This window comes from Pimephales promelas, chromosome 18 (assembly GCF_988280905.1).
Source record: "Pimephales promelas chromosome 18, fPimPro1.hap1.1, whole genome shotgun sequence".
Classification (NCBI taxonomy): domain Eukaryota; kingdom Metazoa; phylum Chordata; class Actinopteri; order Cypriniformes; family Leuciscidae; genus Pimephales; species Pimephales promelas.
In genome coordinates, this window is record NC_142786.1 from 24,933,738 (window position 1) to 24,957,037 (window position 23,300).

The window sequence follows — 23,300 nt, forward strand, 5'->3', positions numbered from 1 at the left end:
CACCACTCACCTAAAAGATTATTAGAAACATCCGTTCAATTTCACATTAATGCAATTATCTAATCAACCAATCACATGGCAGTTGCTTCAATGCATTTAGGGCTGTGGTCCTGGTCAAGACAATCTCCTGAACTCCTGATTTGAGCAATTTTGAGCTTGGCATGGTTGTTGGTGCCAGACGGGCCAGTTTGCTCAGTTAGTGGGATTTTCACGCACAACCATTTCTAGGGTTTACAAAGAATGGTGTGAAAAGGGAAAAACATCCAGTATACGGCAGTCCTGTGGGCGAAAATGCCTTGTTGATGCTAGAGGTCAGAGGAGAATGGGCTGACTGATTCAAGCTGATAGAAGAGCAACTTTGACTGAAATAACCACTCGTTACAAACGAGGTATGCAGCAAAGCATTTGTGAAGCCACAACACGCACAACCTTCAGGCAGATAGGCTGCAACATCAGAAGACCCCACCGGATACCACTCATCTCCACTACAAATAGGAAAAAGAGGCTACAATTTGCAAGAGCTCACCAAAACTGGACAGTTGAAGACTGCAAAAATGTTGCCAGGTCTGATGAGTCTCGATATCTGTTGAGACATTCAGATGGTAGAGTCAGAATTTGGCGTAAACAGAATGAGAACATGGATCCATCTTGCCTTGTTACCATTGTGCAGGCTGCTGGTGGTGGTGTAATGGGGTGGGGGATGTTTTCTTAGCATAGTTGGTGCCAAATGTGCATCGTTTAAATGCCACGGCCTACCTGAGCATTGTTTCTGACCATGTCCATCCCGACCCTTTATGGCCACCATGTACCCATCCTCTGATGGCTACTTCCAGCAGCATAATGCACCATGTCACAAAGCTCGAACCATTTCAAATTGGTTTCTTGAACATGACAATGAGTTCACTGTATTAAAATAGCCCCCACAGTCACCAAATCTAAACCCAATAGAGCATCTTTGGGATGTGGTGGAATGGGAGCTTCATGCCCTGGATGTGCATCCCACAAATCTCCATCTGCAAGATGCTATCCTATCAATATGGACCAACATTTCTAAAGAATGCTTTCAGCACCTTGTTGAATCAATGCCACGTTGAATTAAGGCAGTTCTGAAGGCGAAAAGGGGTTAAACACAATATTAGTATGGTGTTCCTAATAATCCTTTAGGTGAGTGCACTTTATTCCTACCACAATGCATACATGGAAACAAAGCACCAGCATTGTAAACAGGTAATCTGTAAAAGTAAGATTTTACCCAAAGTGGCTTACAAATGAGTAACTTCACAAGAAGTTTATTATACAAAATTCAACAATATTTGTAATGGCACAATGCACTATAGTACAGAAGTAGACCAGAAGTTAAAATGCAGAAAACAGAGAAAATTTTTTTTGTTTTTAACCAGCCAGTAATATATAAATTCATTAAAAAAAATGTTTACTGTGTAAAGTGTATCTGCAAGAGTGCTTTGAGGTAAACAAGCCACTGATGGACGTCGGCCATGGCAGCACCTGTCAGCCACAGATATGTGTGGGAAGGGGCAGTGGGAAAGGACAGCTAAAGGCATGGCTGGATAGCAGTCTCTATTTACCTGTGCTGCTCACACATCCCGTCACACTTCAGCAGTAGGCTTCAGTATTACAGACTGACACCCATAAGCCCCTCACTCCTGTTGCTGCCATCAGTATTCAACCACAGAAATCAGGAGGATAACTGAAGTGTTTTAATAAACTATTTTATTTATTGAATGGCCAACTCAATGCTGCCTTGTGCTATGCTTGCATTGACATGTTAAATGTAAGCATGTCATAAAGAGCAAAAATAATATCATTTAGTTTCATTTTACTGTTTTAATTAATTGCTCAAAGGGATAGTTTACCCAAATATCATCATTTGCTCACCCTCAATTTGTTCCAAACTGAACTCTATGAACTAATTTACTGAACACAAAAGAAGATACCAAACAGTTTATGGGTCTCACTAACTTCCATATGGAAACTGGTTCCCGACATTCTTAGAAATATCTTTGTGTGTGTGTGTGTTCATCAGAAGAAATACATTTATACAGGATTGGAACAAATTGAGGTAAATTGAGTAAATAATGACATCATTTTCCTTTTTGGGTGAACTATCCCTTTAAGGCATTTCACAATATACAATATTACAGACAGTGGATCTGTATGTGCGATTCACTGGTCCAAACAGAATAAGTAAAAGTGAAATGGGTGAAATAGAATCATATAATGGGCATATAAATGTAAGCTGGTGTGCACATTGAGACTATTAATATATAATAATGACAATTAATTAAGTTAATGTTCAGAATTATAAGTATGTTCATATCTAGGCTGTGTGGGAGGATGTTGTTTCCATGGAAACTTGCATGTGAATAATCGCAATGCAATTTTGCCCGGGCAATTCGCTTCAGTTAAATTTTGCTTAAGTTTGAAATGTGCTCATAATTTGATTAATTATATATATATATATTGCTGCCTTTGTTTTGAGTCATGCCCTTATACATGCACACAGAAGCTCAATTTTCTATTATATAAATATAATATAGCCTACAAGACAAAAATGTTATCTTTTAGCAAAAATGTATGCATTACGCTGTTCTAGTTATAGTGAATGCAACTGATTGTTAAAGCTAAATAATCAATGAATTAAATTCAAATTCACCTCTAGTGAAATACATTTCCAACCCCTAGTAAAGAAAGTATCAAGTGAACCAGTAAGTATACATTCAAGTTTATGTGTGTGCATAAGCATGTTCAGTGCTTGAAGCTGGCGTAGATCTACACGTACATGCATGGATAAATATTCCATTAGGCCGAGTCATGTGGGCCGGGTTCCTGCTTGTGCACTACAGTTAATGTACTGAGTCCCAATGCCCGGGGTAATTCATGCTAGTCAATGTAATTCACGGTCACAGAGGAGCATGGGAAAAGGAGGGGTGGTTTGCTGCCTGGTTTCAGCCAGCTTGCCTACTTCGATCTGCTCCAAAGCTAACTCTGCCTTCTCGAAATGGATCTGCTCCCCTGGACCAGCGTCTTGCCATGCTTCATGGAGTCACTCCCCCAGAAGCAGTGTGTACCTGCAGCGCACCACTGCTGGGAGGCAGTGTGCAAGAACCATGATTGTTGTTGACTGCTGTGGCACAGTTTCCTTAAGGTGCTGTAATACTCAACGACAGTGGCATTCGGTGAACTTATGAAATGTTCAGCCTAAATCCCCTCATTGTAGGCTATTTGTGTTTTTAGTCCACAGTTAAAATTTATTTACATTATTTACTAACACAGATCAGTTTATTTGACGAATTAAACTTGTGAAGTAACGCAGCGCTGTTTCATTTTGTCTAACTTTACACTATCACACTAAACAGCATTTGAGTGTGTTGAAAGTTATAATGTTATTATATGTGTTAGTTTGTTGGCTACATGAGATTAGCAGTAAGCTAGATCAACATTAGAATAAAATACTGATCATATTCTAACATTTCATTATGTTGAGTTATATAACATTGATTGGTCCCACTTTATATTAAGTGGCTTTAAGTACAATGTACTTACATCGAAAAATAAGTACAATGTGTTATTGTGTTCCTGTTGTATTGTAAAACACTTTTGCTGCTATTGAGGTGTGATACGGGTAAGGTTAGGGACAGGTGTGGTGGTATGGGTCGGTTTAAGGGTGGGTTAATGTGGAAGGGTAGGGCCAACAGTGTAATTACAAATGTTAAATGTAAAACATGTATGTACACAATAAGTCCATTGTATCAAATTATTACTTTCAATGTAAGCACATACTTAAAGACACTTAATACAAAGTGGGACCCATTGATTTGTTTTATGCACATTTGCTCACCAGTCTAATAAAGTGCATGCAAGAGCAACGTCACAGTCAAGTCGTGACTTGTGATGCTCTGTCAAGTCCAAGTTAGTCACGGACGTGGAGCTCTCGGCATGTCGAAAATGCTACACTGATATTGACCCTCGTTTTAGATCTCCTTTTGTCCCAATTCTGCTTGCCATGGTCCATAATGTCTCAACGAAACAACAACAGTGTGCCACTCGACACGCACACTGTGTGTTACGCACTATAGTTGTCCATGTCTGTTACCATGGTTACTATGGCAGTACAAGCAGAAACCAGGGATAATGCGGATATTGCGTCATTGACAGGCGACAAGTTAACAGGGACGATCACTTTTTAAAATTGTGTATTTCTCTAAATTTACAAATTCTTGGAAAAAATTAGGATAATGGAAAATAACACACAGTTGAATGCTATCTATAACATTGTGAAAGTGTTTTTTTGGATATTTTGACACAAAATTCTTACATATTGTACCTTTAACATTTTTAATAATCTAATACACTTTATTTCAATCACTTTAGACATTCTACCATGTAACTTTGGATGCAGTGACTGAAACTATATATGTATACTTCTAAATGAAGTTTGGTATAAAAGTTTAGTATGCTACAAAATATAGCAAATAAATTTTAATCCTGTTTAGGGAAAGCTACATTTTCAGCATCATTACTCCAGTCTTCAGTGTCACATGACATGATCCTTCAGAAATAATTCTAATATGCTGATTTATTTTTTCTCATCTCCTTTTACAAACAATTATCTGCTCCAGAGTTTTCATTTGGTACTCACCCCTGCAGTTTCTGTTGGAACCAAATCTCAGTAAAAACTGTCCTTGCTTTTTAAAGGACCGTAAAAGCTTTGCTCTGAGACACAGATGAAGGTCACGGCAGCAGACTTTTGACCTAGTTCTGCAGGTGTAACTGCTGCTCCCTTAAACACATCACTTAACCTGCCTTAGCCTCTTTAAAAATAGAAATAAAAAATAAAGTGGCTGTTCTCGTGAAGTGAATGTGATGTAAAGATTACTTCAGGTCAGATTTGATGTGTCAGAATCAGGTCTGACTTTTAAGTTTAGATTTATATTTTAAATGACAACATTTGAAGTGTTTTGAACACTTTTCTTATGTAGGCTAGTTGTTGTTATATAACTTTAGTTTGAACTCGTTAAAGTACAGTTTGTCCCTAACAGAAGCAGTGTGCTAAAACATGACACATTTCACATTACCTTTATGCTTGGGAATAGGGTATGTTCAAGATGATGTGTGTTTCAGTGTATGTGGGAGCCAATTTCCAACCTTAAATTGAAAATATATATGTCACAATGTGACTTCCGTTCACTTTATTGCCACTTTATATCTCATAATTGTGTATTTTATTTTACAGGGGACCTATTTTTCCATTTTTCAAAGTTTTGATTTTGTTTTTGGGGTCTACAAGAATACGTTTTCATGTTTTAATGTTCAAAAACACATTATTTTTCACATATTTTACATTATTGCAGCACCTCTCTTCCCAGGCTGTCAGTAACACTCTGTTTAGTTACGATCTCTTCATCATTCCGAAAAAAGTAATGTGATCTGTTTGGTCAGCTGGATAAGATGTTTCAGAAATGTCAAGCCTTTTACCATACCCACGAGTGTCAACACAACCACGCCTTGCAGCCTTTATTTTTCATATGCCTTATTGGCGAGAATTATTGTGATGTGTAAGTTCCAAGAAGAAAACTAAAGACTACAATCGAGGCGTTTCAGGGAATTCAAAAACAGTGTGCACTAATATAGATAATAACTCCAATTGGAGTGACTTTTTGCAGACCTTTTTCATGCTCAAACAGCAATATTACGCACTAAAGAAAGTTGAAAATGTAAAAAAAAGCATAATAGGACCCTTTAAACGTTTTCTCTCAGGAAGAAACAGGCACCCATAAGTATGTGTGAGTGAAGGGGAAAAATGAAAAAAAGCTGAAAAGAGTCAGTAACAGCGTTCTTCAGTGTCTAAAGCATTCGTACGGAACAACAACAGCAAGACGCAACAGAGAATGTCACAAATGTGAAGGACACGGATCCCTTGCAATCATGTGGAGTGTGAGACTGTGAGGAAGAATGTGTGTGATTATAAGATGGGGAGATCATCACAACTGAGTGCTCATCAGAACTGTTCCAGTTAGATCACTTGAAATCACAGACTGTACTGGTGTTCAGTTGCCGAACGACCACTCCCGTGTAAAGCTGTCCCACTGTGACTCAGCATCTATCCTAATCAAACAGCAATCAAACACACACTCACATACGCACACTCCTAATATCCCTCTCATCACTCTCACTCTCACTCTCAACTGCTTGACAGAAAAGCCCCACAGCGAACAAAACAACAAGAAAGTAGCCCCAGGGGCCTTTTCTTAAAAAGTCTGGCAGGGATAGATAGATAGAAAAGCAAAGCACACCTTCTATCAGTTTTTGCTTCTCCGTCTGAACTAGGAAAACAGCTTTGAGTGGTTGGATGGGCTCCATGAATCTTGTTTTTTACCAATTCAGAATGACCAACGAACTGGCAAACTTTGCCCTCTCTTTCTGTTTCCAAAGCACACACCTTATCTTTCTTATTTGCCTTCTTGACAGCTTGAATTAGCTTCTGCGTGCAACCTTCCTGAAGGTGAGGTCCCATTAGTTCCATCATTGGCTATTCATGTAGGACCTCAGCTTCAATCAGCTGGCTGGTAAACAGAGCTGCCACAACCCATATTGGGATTGACAGGCCCGTTGCCCCAGGGAGAAGGTCACGGTGGTTTTCAGATTATTGTGTTTTCAGACCACACGGCTCTGGGTGCTGGTTACTAATGGGGGCGTCTTTTTATATGACCTCAGCATTCTCAGCAGCGCAGAGGCTGGAGGTAATAAACATAATGATAGTTATGGTATACATCTGTCTCAGTGTTGTTGTACCATTGCATACTTCCCTGTTCACTCTTAAAAAACAAAGGTTCCAAAAAGGGGTTTTCAAAGCAATGCCATTTTAGAACCATTGTGGGTTCTCCAAAGAAACTTTCAGTGAAAGATTTTTTTTTCTTAGTGTAAAGAACATTTTTAATAATCTAAAGAACATTTCTCCACTTTAAAGAACGTTTTAAGCAATAAAAGGGTTTCCAGATTTTTTCATGAAACCATCAATGCAAATTAAGAACATAAAGAGTATAAAGAGTAAGTGTTGTTCATCCAAGTGTTAAAAATCAGTTCAACAACGAGAAAAACAGGAAGACTTGAGTCTTGTACTAAACTTTACTAAGAAGTAGAAGGAATGACTGCTATCTGACTGCATTCATCTCTCTAGTTTAATGGTAGGTCCAACATCTTGACAACTGCCATATTGAAGAGGGAAAAAAAGTGAAAGCTGTACCCAGCTTTGTCCGTTTAGGTGCCTGGCAGCTAAAGTGTCTGAGGCAGGAGTAAATTGTGAAAAATCACATCCCTGACAGGTTGCTGAAAGGAAAGTCTTGTTGGCTGTTCTGGATAAATGTGGTGACATTTAATTTCTGGTTTCAAAGCTTCATAGTCCCGTAGTCTTAGTCTCAGAGTATATAAAAACAAGGTTATGTGATGCTAAATCTAGAGTGGGGACATAATGCTGGGCCAGAGAAAGCAATTCAGAAACAAGCAAAGCAAACAAAAGTTTTCTTTAATCAAAATTGTATTAATATATATATATATATATATTATAAAACAGTTAGGAAGGCTTTTAGTGATTTTACTACATTAAAGTTGCACTAATACATTTTTTTTTTACTTTAATATATTTATTGTGTCTTAACCGTTTTAGAAAAGCAATAAGGTACTTGAGGCAAGTGCTGTATCGTGAATAAATAATGGCTAAAGAGATTGCAGGCCCAAACAATATGTACTGTATGTCCTCTGTATGTGCACTTCAGAATCACAGTAGAATTAGTAAGACATTTTGCCTACTTTTTTATGAGTAATGTGAATTCAGATATATCACTCTTGTTACATACTGTTCCCTTTCAAGGGAACTCACGTTTCGTCGATTGACGCCAACGGAACGCTTTGCGTGATGATGTATTGAAGAACTTGTATGTGATAAAGTGAAACTGTCCCTGTTATTTGGTGTTGTCTATTTCTATATGTCACAGAGCTGACCTCTGTTCCCCGTGTCCTGGCATATCAATTGCATGGAGATGGTGGCCATTTTTCTTGCACTCAAGTATTTCCTCCCAGACCTCAGGGGCCACCATGTGTTGGTCCACAGACAATACATCGGTGGCCGCCTATATAAATCATCAAGGGGGTTTGCATTCACATCCACTGTGCAAACTGGCGCACCAAATCCTCTTGTGGTCCCAAGGCAAGCTGCTTTCACTCAGAGCAGCTTATATCCCGGGGGCCCAGAACATAGGAGCAGACATCCTGTCGAGACCATGGCCGAGGCCCAGGGAATGGAGGCTCCACCCCGAGGTGGTGGAGCTGATATGGAGGTAGTTTGGCCAGGCTCAAGTGGATCTGTTTGTCCACTCTGGTTGCGATGGTACAGATATGGCAGAGGCTACGTTTGTATCCCCGATTGGTCTGCTCCTGGGAGCTCAGGAGAGAGTTTGCAGGGACCATCTGCACCTGCTTATAGCCCCGCAGTGGCCAGGAAGAGTTTGGTTTGCAGATCTAGTGTCTCTCCTTAACAGACCTCCTATGGAGCTTCCCATCAGGAGGGACCTGCTGTCCCAAGCAGGGGGCTTGATATTTCACACTCGTCCCGACCTGAGGGGGCCCAGCTCATAGGGTCAGGTCTCTCAAGCGATTTTGTGGAGACCATTCTACAATCCAGAGCTCCCTCCATGAGGAAACTTTATGCTTTGAAGTGGGAAGTTTTCACTTCATGGTGCAGTGACTGTCAGCTGAACCAAGTTAACTGCCCGGTTGGTACAGTGCCTGAGTTTTTGCAGGATCGGTTCACTGCAGGTCAATCTCTGTCCAGTCTGAAGGTCTAATAGGTGCTCACCACATTCCTATGGGTGGAATGTCTGTGGGAAAATACTCTTTGGTCTCTCATTTCCTATGTGGCACGTTGAGGCTGAGCCCTGCTGTGCGCACTAGGGTTCCGAATTGGGACCTGGCGATTGTCCTCCAAGACCTTTCCCAGGCACCCTTCGAGCCCCAGTTTTCATACTTTAAAAACTATGTTTCTCCTCGCCATTTCTCCTCTTAAAAGAATAGGAGATCTTCAGGCTCTGTCGGTTGCATCCTCATGTTTGGAATTTGCACCTGGCATGGCCAAAGCATTCCTTCATCATAGACCAGGTTATGTTCTTAAGGTCCCCACTAATGTGGCCCGATCTATAGTGCTGCAGACCTTTTGTCCTCCTCCATTCCAGGATCTCCTACGTGCCTGTAAGCGACTTGTTCAGACCATACAATGCTGTCATGGGCTGGGTCTGAACTAGCTTATATAGTTTACTGGTTCATGACGTCACCCGCCTCTGATGTCCCGTCACACCATTGGATTGATTTTACATGTGCTTCCATAGCGTTCACTTCACTTGGGGTGGCAGTGGCTCAGTGGTTCATGTAGGTTTTCTACAAACCGACAGGTTGTTGGTTCAATCCTCGGTTCCACCTGACCAAGTGTCGAGGTGTCCATGAGCAAAACACCTAACCTCAGCTGCTCTTGACGAGCTGGATGGCGCCTTGTATGACTGACACCGCTGTCGGTGTATGAATGAGTGTGTGAATGTGAGGCAATATGTAAAGTGCTTTGGTGGCCATTAGGTCTATGAAAGCGTTATATAAATGCAGTCCATTTACCATTTACTTAGCGTCAATCGATCCCTCTTCAGGGAACCGAGGTTACAGTCATAACTGAGGCGTTTTTTTGCCTACTAAATCTAGGGAAATATGTGACACTCTCAAAAGTTATCCAGTCCATTGGGGGCAGCACTAGGGATGCACCGAAATGAAAATTCTTGGCCGAAACCGAAAACCGAAAAAGAGGAAACCAAGGCCGAAAACCGAAACACCGAAAGAAATTATGCCAATTATTAGTATCATTGCATTTATGGCTATGACTGTGTACAAACTTTACTAAAATCAAGGCATTGCAATTGCATAAATTAATATAACATTTTCAAAGAATAAATCAATTACAAATTATGCAAATATATATTTAGCACAATGCACAGTATAAAATAAAATTCAAACTAAAATGTTTAACTTGACCCCACTTATGTGTACACTAAATAATAATCTACTGGCCTGCAGAAAGATTTTAAAATGAAATGTTCTCTCAAAAACAAAGCCGAGTGCAAACTTTTTATCACACCAGCACCCAGTTTGCACGTCTAAATTAGTTACATTTTAAAAAATGTAGCATACAATAGCATAAAAAGCCTTTTTAAATGAACAATGGTCCATGTTTAATACAAATGTACATGAAACTTAATGAAACATTTTTAGTGAATGTAGAAAATATTTAAGAGAGCATTAATTTAGTTCTACATGTTCCCATATACATATTTTTTTGTAATGTCACAAGTAATAATCTCAGGGTTTACTGGGTTTTACATGATTATTTTTGTATTGGTGGTGAAATACAAAAAAAATAAACATTGTCATGTGTTTATCTGTCTTCTTCTCACCGATTCCTGATGGTTAGAGGACAGTTACTTGAGTCGTCCCCTGTCGTTTCAAGGAATAGTAACAGTTACAACGGAGCGCGCGTCAAGTATAAACGCCTCGACCGTTTGGAGCGGTGCACGCGCTGTTTGTGGAGACTCGCGCTGCCTTGTTTACTTTCGCCTGCCTCCGCAGCGCGAGTCTAATTTATAATTTTTAATTGTTTCCTGCTCTAAACAATGCGTGCCGCCATGACGACGACTCCGGTTCCGTGCGGGTCAAGAGCGGTGCGCGCGCTGTCTGTGGAGACTCGCGCTGCCTTGTTTATACTTTCGCCTGCCTCCGCAGCGCGTGTCTCCACAGACAGCGCGCGCACCGCTCTTGACCCGCTCGCAACCGGAGTGGTCGTCATGGCGGCACGCATTGTTTATAGGTGGATAAACAAGATTTCCGTCTCATTGCGGGTTCAGATACACTGAAATACGTCCACACCGCAGACATGTTGCTTCAGACAAGCACGTGCAGGTTGCGGTTTCTGTTTGCGTCATCACAACATTTCGGCCGTATTGTTTCGGTGATAAAAGTCTTTCGGCCGAAAACCGAAAATGCACTTTTGGGCCATTTTCGGCCGAAAATTTTCGGCGGCCGAATATTCGGTGCATCCCTAGGCAGCACAACAAGGGTATTATGAACTTACAATGAAAAAATGGCTCTCTTTAAACAAGGCAAACATATAACTAAAGAAAAGTAAAACAGTAGTTTATAAACTGATTAAAATCTGTTCTACGTGTCTTGTTTTATGTATTGAGAACAGAGATCAGAGCTGGGGAGAATGACAGTCTGAACAAACCAGGAAGGCAGTCTCTGTCATTAGGATGGACCTAGACTGGAGGTGGTGGGCGAGTGCAGAATGATGTCCAAGTTAATTTGACCATCATGGACAACATCTTGCACCCCCTCCATGACAAGCCTGTCGGAAGGAACAGCAGTGCAACATGGAGCACAACAGAATGTTGTTTGAGTCTACTGCCAAAAGAAATGTATGAAAAATCTGCCCAATGCAATGTGTAGTGTATTAACACTTCACCTTATTTTGTGTTAATTTGAGTACCGTATAATCTCTCTAAAAATATTATAGACCTTGTTGTGGTACCACAACACACCAGAAAGCTCAGATAAACAAATTACAGTTTGTTTTGGGAATTATGTCCTTCAGAGTAAAATTATAATATGATATTTTTGCCACAGCTGTTGAGTAAAATGACACCAGCATACATTCAGGCAAGTGTCAACTACATAATGAAGGCAGAAACATGTCAGTTCAGGGTAAGTTGTTACAATATTGTCCATGGATATGGAAATAAGTCCCCGCCTCCACTCAATCACAATTCCTCGGACTACCCGATCCACTTGGTCAACTAAACGCTACACAATGGCAAGTGGAATATATAGCTTAAATTCAGACATATATGTTTAAACCAGAGACTGATTCAAAAAAGGAAGAGTGAATTATTCAGGGTCATCTACAAGTCCATGTATTAGACGTGTTATGTGTCGCTCTCTACATTGTCGCACACACAATGGTAACTGATATGACTAGCCTTTTGCTTGACTACGTTATCAAACAGCTAATAATGTATTGCTAATGTTACACAAACCATGTTCCTGTTTACCATGCCAGAGTCAGACCACTGCCTCCTAAAAAAACAGCATCATCTGAAAAGCTTTGAACATCATAGAAAGTCAGTGGAGAAAAGCCAAACCCAACACATTGGATTGGTTTCATCTTTGATACTGTTTCAAACATTTTTCACATGGTTTGTCTTAAGTTTGTCATGTTTTTCACCACAAGGGTCTTTAAAAATATTAATAAATCGTAAATACTATAATACTATATAATACTAAAATAACACAGGCCCCAACATTCAAATAATTGATCAATAACATTTTTGATGGTCATCTCGAAGACGGGTTGGTTTAGAATCAGCTACATATAGCAGGTCGATGGGGCTGTTTTGAACAGTTTTTTTCAGTGCTTCAAAACTAGACGGTCATTGGATAAATGCTGTGATTATGTCCCGCCCATAGACACCGGGTGTCTCTGGGGTGAATAGGGAAGTGGGCGGGCCTGGAGTCCCCGGAATATATATAGATATAACGTAATATATATACAGTATATATATATATATATATATATATATATATATATATATATATATACAGTATATATATATATATATATATATATATATATAACAAATATATATATATATATATATATATATATTATATATTTTGTTATATATTATATTGTGTTTTATATATATATATATATATATATATATATATATATATATATATAACATAAATCTATCATAAATTTGAAAACATAAATCTACATTGAGAAATAATCAGTGGAGTAAAAAAAGTGACAATTAGTGCACTGTGTGTGTGTGTGTGTGTGTGTGTGTGTGTGTGTGTGTGTGTGTGTGTGTGTGTGTGTGTGTGTGTGTGTGTGTGTGTGTGTGTGTGTGTGTGTGTGTGTGTGTGTATGAATAAAAGCAGAAACCTCAAGGAATATAAAGGGGATAATATATTCCAGTGCCCCAATCCACTAGCCTTCATCCTGCATTCCCACTTACTAAACAGCCTAGTGTCTGTTTAAAACCTTGTCTCCATGTCTCCATGCAGCTGTCAGTAACTGGCAGTATTAATTACCAAGGAGCTTTCATTGGTGTATGAGGCACAGCATGCTTAGGGCAACTAAAGAGTGATCAACTCCTTTATTAACAACACATCTCTTCACCTGAAGAACCAACTAGGAAAACAAAGACATAAAAAAACAAAAAACACCATTTTCATAGCACCAGTCTTCCACCATGGCATTCATATATGAAAAACCTGAGAGTTTGTGTATGCCACACAACAATTTATGGAGGTTCTAGTGAATAATTCATCAGCTAACAACCTTTAGGCCGCCATTATCTATTTAAATCCCTGTGCAAACTCATCCCAAAGCCTGCATGTGGTGCTGTCATGGCCTGGTTAGAAAACAAGGAGGGAGGCCAAGGGAGAAGACCGGAAATTAAATGTTGAGCTAGACTGCAGCAGGACCATCTTGGGTCTGCTCCTTTCTATCATTTTCCCCATCTCTCCTCCCTGCTCTCCTCAATCATTCATTCATTCGTCTATTTCAACATGTCATTCCTTCATCCTGAGTCATTGAGGCAATCTTTCTCTTTCTCAATCCATCTCCTTTTCAAATCCACTCGTGTGTTTCATCTCAAGATAACCTCCCTTTGTGTCCACTTCACTTTCTTTCTCTGATCTTTCCAATCAGCCCTGTAAACATCTGGTGAAGAACCTCCATTAAGCTTTAGACCACAAGCTGAGAAAATGGTTCATTGTTAGCTACAGTGGGGTACAAAAGTCGATCTGGGATTTTTTTTTATTATTATTATTAAACATGGAAATTATGTAATAGTTTAACAGCCAGGATTTCTGGTCCATCGGATACCTTGGGTCAATGCGGGACAGCTCGGGCTAGAGGCGTGTGAAGAAACGAGGACGTTATAAAATTCATCGATGCTGATCTTTCTAAGCTAAGCATTCAGCGAGCAACGCTTCAAGTTCAGGAAAAAATAAAAAAAGTTGCAGGCACAATTGTACAAGGTGATTAAAATGCACAATGGACAAAGCGGAGCTCAGAAAAGGAACTTGCCATGGGTGCGCTGGGTCACCATCCCTTTGTTAGTGACGACTCGCGAGACAATCGGGACACTATTGCAGCCATGGCCGGTGAGTTAATATACATGCCATCTTCCTAACTTAAAAAATACATAAATTCATAATACCCACTGAAATGGGTTGGGTTGTATGTCGTTTGATCCAGAAAGGCTTGTTAGGGGCGGAGTTTAGGGCAGCGTTGTGGGGCTACTGCTTGAGGCCCAAGGCCACTGGCTCGGCCCGGCTCGCTGTTAGCCCTGGCCCGGTCCTAGCCCGGCAGTGGAAACGCGGCTAATGTATATCATAATATAAATGAATCTAAAATGCAACAATATATTTACTACTAGTCTCAGACTTTTGAGCACCCACTGTATATTAAACAGACGCCAAAGAGCCCTTCGAGACATTAATAATCATATTTCCGAGCTGCAGTCTGAGATGCAAGTGAAAAAAGGGTTTAAACCATAAGTGCAGGGCAGATCTCATAATAACAACATAATTAGAGCGATGAGCATATCATCTCATAAGTCTATTGATCCATGATTAAAACCATTTATAAAATCCAAACCCTTTGCAGAGCAAACAGAGAGAAGGTATAAAACCCCACACATGCATGCACACAAATTAACAAAATAAATCTCAATAATTCAGTGAATGCAAATGTGTTAATATGTTTAAAGTATCCAAAGCTTGTGAAACAGCAACAGCAATCATGCACAGCCATGTTTCACTATATTTCCCCACCCTTCTACACTCGTTCTCAGTCTTCCGCAGATGTGTGTGCTTCTCTGCACTGTGCTTCTGGAGCACTGCAGTTTTCAGCAAAAGGTTTACTCATAAGCGTCCGCTGCTTAGCTGGGTGTAGGGTCAATGGGGCGAAAAGAGCCGATGCAGAACCAGATCACAGAGAATAGCAAAATACGTGGACAAAAATGTAATTTGTTTTCTCCATGCAGATTTTGTACCAATTATCCACCATGTCTTTAAGCTTCCAGCCTTGTGTTGATGTACCCTGATGTATTGGACTAAAATCGGGATCTTTCCACATATTACATCATTTTTTTTCTCTCTTGTAGATCATATGTGCTTCGCTTTTTCCTTTCTTTTTTGGAATAGACAAATAGGTTTTGAAGACTACATGCTTATGAACGACCATTTCTATTATGGATTATCAATTCACCTATCTTCTATTTTTAACATACTTGGGAGCTCAGTTATAAGTCTTGGTAATAGTCTTGGCAAAAAAAAAAAAAAAAAAAAACTTTGGAGGAATATTTTTCTGATCCTTACAACGAACCATCAACTTTATTATAATAATTACGTATTACTCAAACAATGCCTGCCAACTCCTCATGTGTCTATGAATGGCACTTAGCCATTGGCAAAGCTGATCAGAGCCATTCCCACCACCCAGAATAACAAGTCATGCTCTGGATTTCAAACTTGATTAACATACAAAATATACATTTGGAAACATTCCTATTTTTAATGTTTTTGAATGAAGACTTTCAAAAAAGAACACTTCTTTGAAAAAAGTCTTCTTTGAAAGAAGACTTTTATGTTCATGCTCATTTGTTTGATCAAAAATGCTGAAAAAAATAACATTGTGAAATATTATTAAACTTATAATAATATGCTGATTTATTATCAATGTTGGAAACAGTTATGTTTCTTAATATTTGTTATAACCTTTGATATTTTTTTCGGGATTCTTTGATGAATAAAGTTTAAAAAAGCTAAACTTTTTTAAAAAAAGAAATCTTTTGGAACAATGTACACTACCGTTCAAATGTTTGGGGTCAGCATTTATTTTTTTTATTTATTTATTTTATTTATTTTTCTTGAAAGAAATTTTTTATTTAGCACGGATGTGTTACATTGATCAAAAGGGACAATAAAAACTTATTCAAAAACAGTAGTATTTGTAAAAAAAAGATGGTGGGTTTGCTCCTCCGCCATGGCACTCGCTTGCATGGCTGGAAAGACCTCTCAGCCAATCAGATTCAAGGAACAAAATTTACTGTTGTCTATAATATAATATAATATAATATAATATAATATAATATAATATAATATAATATAATATAATATAATATAATATAATATAATATAATTAACATAGTTCTTGAGAAGTAGAGCATTCTTTACTGAACATAACCATTATATAAGCCAGCGAAAATGCTCTGAACACTTTCCCTTCTATATTCAGAAATGGCTCATAAAGCACTTGGATAGTAAACTCCTTTCATGATAAGCAAAATGTCCTTTTTATTATGGGATGCTCAATGTGGTTTATTGTGTGTCAGACAGAACGGGGTTTTATGCATCACATTAAATAAACTCATAACAGTTATTTGAACAGATTTTTAAAAAGTACATTACCCAAAAACTGTCATCTGATGTTTTATGCATTTACACATGGTTGAGAGAAGGTGCACAATTTTCTCATTTCAATTAACAGTTTGAAAATACAAACACTAGCATGAAATTGGACGTTTACGCCAGAGCCGCTTTTCGAATGATTCATTCTGCTCGTATACATCCACGTCCCAACGTGTAAATCCACGACCTCGCCGGAGAGAAGCTTCCTAATCAGTGTGTCTGGATACGGCTACAGTGCTGAGTGCTTGAGTTAAATCAAGAGGAATCAGGAACTAAAGGAGGAATCTCAGAGGGGATAAGGACTCACTGAATCCGAGTACAGATGGGGTCTTGCATGAATGTGTGTGAAAAAAGCTGTAGGAACTGTTCTGTGCATTGAGAGCATGAGGGGATGTCTGTTTAGCTACTACAAACTTCACAGTGGTGGTCAAAATAAAAATGGACATGCTGAGAGCCTGCAGTGTAATTCCCCAAAGGCTTCTCTTATAAATAGGCAGGGCACTAGTGTTAAGGCAATGGTCCATTATGGAGGGAGGAAATGTCCACTAGCAAAGACATTTGCTTGCTCCACATCAGTCTCAAATCTAAACCTTTTCCCTCTAATTTGTCTATAGTAAAATTTCATTTTAAGGGGACCTACTATACCCAAAGTCTTGATGTTGGTGTTGACTCTCCTAGAATATGGTTTTCAAGTTTGATTGTTCAAAAACACATTATTTTTTCACATTATTGCAGCACCTCTCTTCACAGTCTGTCAGTAACACTCTGGGGTGCGTTTCCCGAAAGCATCGTTAGCCAACGATGGTCGCAAGTTCCGTCAATATCAGCATAGTTCAACGAGTCGGCATCGTTTCAATATTGCATGACATTTGGAGGTAATAAATCCTTATATTTAGCAAAATAAGCAAGCTGACATTCAGCACAACCGGTGTCTTTTATTTAGAATACATACAAATGGAATTTACGTCTTTTAGTTTGTCAAAAGATTTGAAGTAACGTGTTTGAAGAGTGCGCATGTGCGAACGTGATATCTATGTAAGAACGAGCCAAATATTGACTCTGGTAATAAAGCAAAACAACTGAGAACAAGTAGAAATAGTCCTCAGATGACATGTCTGTAATTTATATAAAACAAATCTAGCGTTAATTGGATCTCAAACAGTTTCATTAAAGGTAGTTATTACTCCACCACGTGCGAAACCAACGTGGTTGAACGATACTTTGCGACAGTGGGTTTTGGGAAACAGCCGTGACTAGCTAGTTGATTTTTCCAACGATGCATCGTACTATGGTAGTGAATCAGCGAACTACGTCGTTGTACGGGAAACGCACCCCTGTTTAGTTCCTGTCCCAATGAATAAAGCCCCTCCTCCTGAAAAGTGCACTGTGCTCTGATTGGTCGGCTGGACCCGTTTGTTGTGATTGGTCAACTGCTCTGAGCGTGTTTCAGAAATGTCACACGAATACGCTACTAAAGCAACTCAACCAGGCCTTGTCCCTTTTTGATGCCTTTGGTGGTAATTACTGTATTTAAATGAGGAATATTTTGACTTGTACATTCCAGGAATAAAACTCAAGACTACAATCGAGGCGTTTCAGGGAGTTTAGAAACAGAGCTGATATAGAGATTAACTCCTTTGGAGTGACTTTGTGATTTGTTTCATGCTCAAATAGCAACATTACGCACTAAATATAGTTGAAAGTGTAAACAAGCATAATTGGACCGCTATTGGGAAACAGAAAGATTCCAAAATAAGCCAATGATGGCGAAATATCCCACCAGACATTAACATTAAATAAAACACATAATCATGAACACATAAACAGATTTAATTATCTCAGTCTTTTTGTGACAATGAGATGAATTAAACGGATTTGGAGGATATAAATAACCGAAGCGTTTATCTTGGCATAATTAGCTCTGATCCCTTTTTTTTCCTTCCCAACAATTAGGTATATCTTGTCTTTCTCCCCCCCAAGCACAAGCCTCTATGGCGCCAGAGTGAAATGAATAAAACACAGCGGTTCACGTGTCATTTTTTCTAAATAAGGGCGAAATATAATTGAGTCAATGAGCAGTTAGTTAACCTACTTATTCAATTTGCCTCGGCTCGAGCTGCACATGGAGAAACTACACAGCACACTGGCAAGCCAGTAACATCAAGATATCAAACAACAGCAAGATCAATACAACTGATCTTGTGACACATCCCCACTTCTCGGCGTTCCATTTTATGTACCCATGATATGGAAAATAGGCTGGTAGCTGAGTCACATTGAGAATATTCTAGCCTATATTTTTTCAACACTAAATGCATAGGGAAAAACTGTAAAACAAGACCCTGAAAAACACACCGTCATCATCACAGAAGCCTTTTTCTTGTCCTTTATCAAGTGAGTTCATTAACTCTCCACTTACACGGCGCATGGCAGTGATCTTTAATGCAATAAACCAGGCAAGGAGATATATTTCAATCAATATCTGCTCCCATGATGTTTGTCCAGGTCCCATAAGCATACAGCCTTTTTATGATGAAACCACAACCCTATAGCTCTGAAGTCTTTTCATATGATGTGCTTTGTCAGTCTAGTTCAATCTGTGAAACTATATCATTCATCTCAGACCGCAATCTGGTTCAACTGTTAGTGTGATGTAGCTTGGCCCATCTTGTCCAGAACATAATTTCACAGTCAGCAATCAATTATTCATTAACTTAAGTTGCCCCAAGGTTCAGAGGTCCCATATCAGCCCTCAAAGTGCTCTGATTCGAAACGCGTCTGCGTGACCAGTGCTCCGTGACAAAACTTCCAAGTGCTGTTAAGTTGCACAGCTGTAAGGGTCTGTTTCATTTAAACCCCTGTGAAATGAAGCCGGGTGGACCGGTTAATTCAGTACAAGTCCTGATGACCTAGTCATCTTAAAAAAATTAAAACAGGGTATATTATCGTGCAGGAACAACCATGCTTCCAAACATGGGCAATATCATTTGAGGCATAACCCCCAGCCCTAACGTCAAAGCCATGCTTATAATGTGGGTAGATCAGCCTAATAGGTAAGTCTCCGTCAACTGTGATAGCTTCCAAGCCATATTTGCATCCATATTATATCCAGCTTTTAACTTGCAGGGGAGGAGCAAAACAACAAAACCACGCTATTCATGCAATGCATTGAAGACGCACCCGCATTCTGCTTACCTTGCGTTTAAGTTGGCAGGTCAGACTCGCATTCCCCTACTGAAAATACTCAATATTCCTCCGGGCTGAGGGCTCGGTGCGCGTGCGGACGGTCCGTTACTCGCCGCTTTTTGAGATCCTGACAGCAGCTCTCAGGATTCCCTCTGTCCCAGCCACGCGTTTCCATTGGTCCGCGGATCTCCCTGCAGCACCTTACCGGGAGGAGGGGCAGAGAGATGCGCTCTTGCACGCGACAACATGCAAATACATCCGAAGAACGAATCTGCTTCTGCATGAATGAATATACAAGTATGTTACAGTGGTTTAGGAGTTGTAAAACGAAAGAATAAATTCAGCGCGTGCAATGCGATGACATGCTGAAACGGGATCTCTATAGTGCTTTGAGACAAAGGAGCACTGATGCTACTTTTTCCCCTCAGTGGAACAGTTGGAGATTAAACAGAAACGACATACTAGAATGTATGCTCATTCATATGCTATTTTATGTGTTATTTTTAATTTTTAGGGCCCAAGCCCTGAAAGGGCGAAGGCCCTATTGTTTTCCTTAGGATTATTATTATTATTATTATTAGGGCCCAAGCCCTGAAAGGGCGAAGGCCCTATTGTTTTCCTTAGGATTATTATTATTATTATTATTATTATTATTATTATTTATACGACTATTCGGGCACTTTTGGGGCCCTTAACATGCTCAAAAACTCTTGAAACTTAGCACACGGGTCAGAACCCGCGGCCATCAGGGCCGGGCTGAAGATGGTACCCGGGCGTGGCAGGGGGGCTAGACAGCGCCCCCTGGAACGGGGTCCGAAAACTTGGTCCATAAATCAAACACGCTTGCATGTAATAATATGAAACTCGGTGCACATATAGATCTCATCGTTCATATATACCTCATACTATTACTTTTTACCCCAGCCCAACAGGAAGTCGGTTATTTAGGGTTGTTCATAAAACACTCGCAATGGAATTTGAAGTACTACTCCTAGAGAATTCAAACTCACGGCACGAAACTCTGTCAGCATGAAGTCAAGGCATTGACGATGAAAGTTTGCGAGGGGATTTTTGATATCTCGAACGGTTTGGCCATGGCGAGGAAACGAAATTATGGCGAGAAACGTGAAACAGGAAGTGTGTTATAACTTCAGCATACATTAACTGATCTTGATGAAACTTCAGCAGTGCGTTCGCTGTAAGAGGACGATCACATGGATGTGACTATTGTGAGTCAGAGTTATAGCGCCACCAACTGGCAGCAGGAAGTGTGTCACTTTCAAAATGCTTTGAACTCACCCTTTTATTTTTACCCGATGTGCTTCAAACTTAATCTGTATAATGTAAATACATAGCAGATGAAGACCTGTGAATGGATTCTTGATATCTTTGATACTGTTGCCGTGGCAACGCATCAAACTTTAAAATTCTTTTTTTTTATGATTTTGAGACTCTTAGCGGCTTTTGGGGCCCTTAACGGGTTTGAAAACTCTTGAAACTTTGCACACAGGTCAGATCCCACAGCCATCAGAGCCGGGCTGAAGATGGTACCTGGGTGTGGCAGGGGGGCTAGACAGCGCCCCCTGGAACGGGGTCCGAACACTTGGTCCATAAATCAAACACGCTTGCATGTAATAATAAGAAACTCGGTACACATGTTGATCTCATCGTTTCATCTATACCTCACGCTCTTACTTTTTACCCCAGCCAAACAGGAAGTCGGCTATTGAGGTTTGTTTGTAAAACGCTCGCAATGGAATGTGCAATACTCCTCCTAGAGAATTCAAACACACGGCACGAAACTCGGTCAGCATGAAGTCAAGGCATTGAGGATGAAAGTTTGCGAGGGGATTTTTGATATCTCGAACGGTTTGGCCGTGGCGAGGAAACAAAATTATGGCGAGAAACGTGAAACAGGAAGTGTGTTATAACTTCAGCATACATTAACTGATCTTGATGAAACTTCAGCAGTGTGTTCACTGTAAGAGGCTGATTACATGGATGTGACTATTGTGAGTCAGAGTTATAGCGCCACCAACTGGCAGCAGGAAGTGTGTCACTTTCAAAATGCTTTGATATCACCCTCTTATTTTTAACCGATTTGCTTCAAACTTCATCTGTATAATGTAAAAATACAGCAGATGTAGACCTGTGAATGGATTTTTGATATCTTTGATACTGTTGCTGTGGCAACAAATCAAACTTTAACATTCTTTTTTGATACTTTTGGGACTCTTAGCATGCTTGAAATTGCTTGAAACAGATAGATACAGATAGCTCGACAGATACATCACATTTATTAGCCAGTAGGCATGTGCAACTTTGGCAAAAGATTAAAGTAATGTCAAAAAAGTAAACAGTAAACACTAAAAGCCTCATATCTTCTAAAAATGTAATTATACATCATTTGTTTCTAAATTAAATTATACAAATATTATAATTAAACCAGTTTTTCCCTTTTTTAATTTAAGAATTATGTTTACGTTCAAAAACAGCCAGAATGGTTTTAAAATTCAGAAGAAGAAAAAATAATCTGAGTCATACGTAGTGCTATACTGCCCTCTTGTGTTCAATATCAGGTAGGCCTATTGTGTATATTCCCACCGGTTAATCAACGTGTGACTCCGCTGGGACTCGGGAACTTTTAAATCGCTTACTTAAAACCGAAAGTCAAAATACAGATATCCGCACAAGACATGTTGTGGAGTAGAGCAAGCATTTTAAATAAATTCCTATTAAGTAGGATTGAACTAAACAGAATGAACGTTCACTCTGTTCTGCTGGTTCCTCGCTGTTGGCGCGCACAGTTATGAATGCTTGTGCAGCCATGAGTTTTAGTTTAATTTTAAAATTAGCGCAATTTCGGGATTTGTATTATTTGAATTTATTTTTAAAAAACACAATGTTGAGTTTTATTGTAACACTGTTTAATCGCGCCCACGGTTATATTTTGTATATTATATATAATTATAATGTATTTCTGTATAAAATAATACTACAATAAAAAACACATTTGTGACCGACCTGATCCAGCAAAATTAGTCACAGTGACCCAAATTTAAAAATTGAGATTTTGATATTAATGGAAAGAGGACACTGTAAGCTTTCAAATGATACCTTGGTCATACCTTGAATGGTTGTAACGATATACAGATTTGAATTCTGGTCGTCTGCCCTTTTTTTTCCAATTGAAAACCTAAGAAAATCGCTTTTAAAGTTTTTTTGCCCGTTTTTTTTTTTTTTTTTTTGATATCTTTCAAAATCCATAGCATTTTAAGGGATAAACTATTTATTTTATATAGCTTAATTTGACCAAATAGATTAACATATATAAATGCAATTTAACGAGGCTGAAACTCAACTTATTTTTAATTTTTTTGAAATAAATAATTAAAAAGTCACTTTTACAAAAATGTTCTAAAATCAGAAAGATTAAAGAGGAGTCAGAGAGAAATTCAGTTTTCATACGGATTAGCCCACATAAGCAGAGAGCAGTCTGTTTTCTTTCATTTTGAATGGTTGTG

At 39.2% G+C, this 23,300-nt stretch overlaps 1 protein-coding gene across 1 annotated transcript in view; it reads right to left on the reverse strand.

Moving 5' to 3' along the window:
- dlgap3 (DLG associated protein 3) overlaps positions 1–20,035 on the reverse strand; it is a 169,112-nt gene extending 149,077 nt beyond the window's left edge. Inside the window, exon 1 of the mRNA XM_039680683.2 lies at positions 19,786–20,035. The gene's annotated coding sequence lies outside the window, so the exon portion shown is untranslated. The remainder of the gene's footprint in view (positions 1–19,785) is intronic.
- Positions 20,036–23,300: the final 3,265 nt, after the last annotated feature.